The sequence below is a fragment of the Aethalodelphis obliquidens genome, unplaced genomic scaffold, assembly GCF_003676395.1.
Source record: "Aethalodelphis obliquidens isolate GAN/ISIS:26980383/991018 unplaced genomic scaffold, ASM367639v1 scaffold14, whole genome shotgun sequence".
Taxonomy (NCBI): Eukaryota; Metazoa; Chordata; class Mammalia; order Artiodactyla; family Delphinidae; genus Aethalodelphis; species Aethalodelphis obliquidens.
Window position 1 is genome coordinate 38,086,495 of NW_020837958.1, and position 4,285 is coordinate 38,090,779.

Below are 4,285 nucleotides of genomic sequence, written 5' to 3' on the forward strand. Positions count from 1 at the left end.
TTAACTGTTATACTTTTTATTATTTTCCACCGGGGCTGCTTTTCCACAGGGTGATGATTCTGAGAATTGCTCTGGTCTTTGGAGGGTGGAAGGGAGTCGCTGGATGGTCTGAACCATAATTTCCTCGCGAGGGGGCTCCTGAGAGAGAGCCAGGCACCTTGAGCCAAGTTAAGTCCCCCATCTTTCTACCCCGTCAGCCCCTTCTCCCCAGAGCTCTGCGTACTGCCCTTCTACCCTGGGGCTCGTCCGCCGCCCAGAGATCCGTGCCGAGGCACAGGCGATCCCTGTCTCCCCCTGCTCAGCAGAGACCACAGTAGCATAGTCCATAGGAGCCCCCCCAGGAAAGCCTGGAAGGGCACCTCCAGGAGACAGCCCTTACCGGCTCCCAGAGTCCGAACACCCTGCTGTCCAGCTGCCTTTTCGTGACGGAGCGTCCGCCCAGTCCCTGAGACCCACTGCGCTGCCCTTTCCTGGAGCCGTCGGGAGCCAGAGGCAGCTGGCGGGGATCGAGGATCCGGGATCCGGGATCCTGCTCAAGGGTTCCCCAGCCCGACAGGGTAGGCAGCTCCTGCAGGAGCTTCGGGAGAGTTGGAGGAGCGGTGCGGGTGGGGTTGGGGCGGGCGGGGCCTCCGTGGCGGCGGGCGGGGCGTGGGTGGGTCTTCGGTCTCCGAGCCGCCCCCTCCCCCGGCTGGTCCGCAGCCCCGCCCCGGCCCCTCCCTCCGGCCTGTGCGGCGGGTCCGGCGGCGGCGCCGGCGCGGGGACAGGCGGAGGCGCGGGACGTGGGGCGGCGCCGCGGGCAGAGCCGGGCGGACGGGCGCTGGCAGCAGCAGCGCCGCGGGCCCTTCGGAGTGGCCGCAGTCCGGGTCTTGGCCCTCCCATCCTGCCTCGCCGCGGTGAGTGCGACGGGCGGCCCCCAGGGGTGCGTTTGTATCCCTGTCTGCCCAGGTCCCGGTCCGGGTGCGAGCGGCGGTGTGTCTGTCCGAGTGTCTGTGGGTGAGGGCATAGATGCTTTTCAAAAGCTGTGCCTGTCTCTGTCCACGTGAGGCGTGTCCCTGTCCGTGAGAGCAGTGGGGGGATTCTTCGGGCTGTGGCTGCTCACGTGAGGTCCATGTTTGAGGGGGGAGGCGCGGGTGGATGGGTGATGCTTCCTTGGAGGAGCGCGGGGTTTGGGAGCTTGTGTATGTTGGCGGAGGGTGTCGAACGCTGCGGCCGAGGATGGTGGGGGGTGGGGGAGCGGGTGGGGCTGCTGAGTGGGACTCTGGAATCTTGTGGCCCGGCTTGTCCGAGGGTTCCTTTCTCCCTGGTGCAGACACTTCCACCCTTTGCTACCCCCTCCCTCCTCGGGCACCTAGAGGCCCACCAGCGGGCATAGAGGACACCCTTTCCTCCTCTAGCACTGGCCTCTGGACAGGAAGCCGCATCCGGAGGCTGTTTCTTGTAGGAAAGGACCCTTCTGTTTCCCCTGCAGCCTGGGCCCCGCCTGGAGGACCCCAGGCTCCTCCCTGGTTCTGGCCTCCTCCCTTCTGGACTTGGCTTCAGATCATGGGCTGCAAACCTGCAGGGACAGATGGTTGCAGGTTGGAGGGGCAGGCTGCACCCCAGGGAGGTCAGTCCACTAAAGGCCAGCCCTGGGCTTGTTCCTGGTGTGTGGGTCTCCGATGTGGAAAGCAAAAACCCAGGACTGGCCCCTGTAGGAAGATGAGATCTGGTAGGTTGGAGCAGGTGCAGAGGTCCTTTTCACAGGTCTCTCCCTGCCTGTCTGTCCACCTCATCAGTGCCCATTCATCCCCTAAGCAGGGTTCTGACTTGCTGCAGAATTGGAATCAGAGCTGCAGGCCTGACAGGTGCCCTGCTTCTCTTGGGTTGCATGCCTCCAGTGACAGAGCACTTACTACTTCCGCTATGGGAAAGCTTCTTTATGATAAGTGGAGGTCGTTTTCCTTGGAACTTCGTTCACTTGTCTTGTTATTGCCTTTGATTTTGCCTCTCTGTCTGGTGAGAGGATACTGCAGTGATTTAAACATGGCTCTCTTATCACCAACATATACTGAGCACCCTCTGTGTGCCAGGTGCTGCCTCAGCCACTTAGGGGACAATGGCATTCTTGCTGAGAGAAGAGCTTGAGCAAAGGCCCATAGTTGATATAGTACAGCCTGTGTTCAGAAAAATGGAGCAAAACCATTTTGCTAGGCTAGGGTAGGGGGTGCCCAGGGGGAGTGTCATGGGTGCCCTAAACTCAGCAAACATTTATTTTGGAAGGGAGGTAGGGACAACTACAGCCACTCTCTAACACACCTAGCCTTCCTGTGGAAACCAGCAATCATACTCAAGGTAGTACAAGATTGGATTTAATCATGGGCGCATATTACAGTCTGTAGGGACCTTTGGCTGGACAGGAAACCTTGGGAATCTCAGATTTGGGGAAGAAAAAGATACCCTCCCCCAATTTGCAAGTAAGGGGATGGAGTAGTCCAGAGTCTTACCTTGCATTGGTGAAATTAGTGAGAGTCAGGACTAACTCCTGGATCTCCTGACTTTTAACCTAGACACATTTTAGGAGCAGAAGCAAGGATAATAGTCATACCTTATATCTGAAAGTTGAAAGAAGAGGAGGAATTGAAAAGACTCCCAGGATTCTGGCTGATGTGGCTAGGTGGATGGTGGTGGCTTTTACGGAGATGAGAGACGCAGCAAGATGAGTAGGTTAGGGGAAAATGAATTCAGTTTTAGACTAGTCTCTAGCATCATCCCTGTACAGATGTCCAAGGTACAGCTGGATATACAGGTGTGGGTTCAAGAAGTTTTCTGCACAGGAGGTAAGGCTTTGGGAGTCATTAGCAAGTGGATGGTAACTGAAACCATGGGAGATGGTGAGATTTTCCAGACAGAGTATGAAAGTGAGGGGAGAAGAGGCCCTAGAACAAAGCCCTGAGGAGCTAGACATATAAGGAATGGACAGTGAAGGAGCAGCCAGAGAGGCAAGTGGAGACTTCGCATCGAGTGGGTTGTGATAGCATCAAGTACAGCCTCTGCCCTTTTGAGTCTTGCTCTCTTGCCCACCTGGTCTGTGTTTCTTAATTTTTCATGCTTCTGTTCCATTACTCACTGTTTTCCCAGTGTACCTATCAAACTCCTATTTGTCCCCCAAGAGCGGGCTCATATATGCCTTCCTCTGCAAGTCTTCTTTATTCTCCACCACCTTCAGAGTTGGGTACTTCCTCCTCTTTGCTGCCATAGCAGTTTGAATATGTCAATATCATGACACTTATCACATGGTAGTTGTATATTTCCATGTCTGTTTCCCACACTAGTCTGAGAACTTGTGAAGGACAGGGAGTGTGTCTGTTTCAGCATGGTGTCTCCAGTAACCACTTTAAGGGCCTTGTGCAGAGGGCCCAGGAAGTTTGATTGTTTGATAGGTTTATCAGCTCATTGAATGGTTCATTCACCTACTTACTCAGTCTGGCAGTAGTGGGTGGGAGAGTTGGTACTGCAGATTTCATCATTTTCCTTCCCTGCCAATCTTATTGCAAGGATTCCTTGGCTTTGAGGACTTCACCTCCTCCAAGGCTTCATCTGTTTCAAAGAAAACCCAAAGACTGTAGCCTGCAGTCATTTGTCATTTTACTGAAGCCTAAAATGATCAAATACACTTGGAGGCTAGTGACCAGGAGTGAGTCATTTTCAGAAGCAAGTGAGCCTAACTGGCCTCTTGCATCCACTTTTTAACAATGCCTCGGTCACCTACCTTCACTCACAGCTGTGTCAGTCATGTATACTGGGACTCTCCTGAGGTTGTACGAGGAAGTCATGGAGGAAATTAGATGCTGTTTGAGAATTTGGAGAAACTGAAAAGCCTTGAAACACATCCTTTGCAGATGTCAAAGATCAGGTGGAATCAGCACTGGCTGTCCTCATTTGCTCACAATCAACTTCCTCTTCAGCCCCCTGGATCTGGCTTCCTTTCCTCCAGCCCTTAGAAACCACACTCCCTGAGGTTAATACCAGCTTCTTTTGGGCTTTAGATCATGGGAACTGTTTGCAGCATTTCACAATGAAGATTGTTCTCTTACTCGTGAAGCTCTCTTCTCCCTTGGCTTTCATATCTCTTTCCTGATTCTCCTGCCTCTCTGGCCACACCTTTTCAATTTCTTTTCAGGCTTTTTTTTTTTTTTAAATGTTGAGCCTTCTTTTAATTTATTTATTTTTATTTTTGGCTGTGTTGGGTCTTCGTTTCTGTGCGAGGGCTTTCTCTAGTTGTGGCAAGCGGGGGCCACTCTTCATC

At 53.7% G+C, this 4,285-nt stretch overlaps 1 protein-coding gene and 1 long non-coding RNA gene across 5 annotated transcripts in view; one reads left to right on the forward strand and one right to left on the reverse strand.

Annotated features, from left to right (window-relative positions):
* On the reverse strand, positions 1-494 carry LOC113625069 (uncharacterized). Its single transcript, XR_003434553.1, has 2 exons — positions 380-494; positions 1-138 (listed from the first exon to the last, which is right to left on the reverse strand). It is a non-coding gene; the product is annotated as an uncharacterized LOC113625069 (long non-coding RNA).
* The window catches only part of TRIM3 (tripartite motif containing 3), a 24,827-nt gene continuing 20,992 nt past the window's right edge, over positions 451-4,285 (forward strand). For 2 of the 4 annotated variants that reach the window (XM_027115518.1, XM_027115521.1), the window contains exon 1: positions 734-893. The gene's annotated coding sequence lies outside the window, so the exon portion shown is untranslated. Of the gene's footprint in view, positions 558-733; positions 920-4,285 lie in introns of those variants that run through there. The other 2 variants (XM_027115519.1, XM_027115520.1) reach the window with 2 other exon arrangements.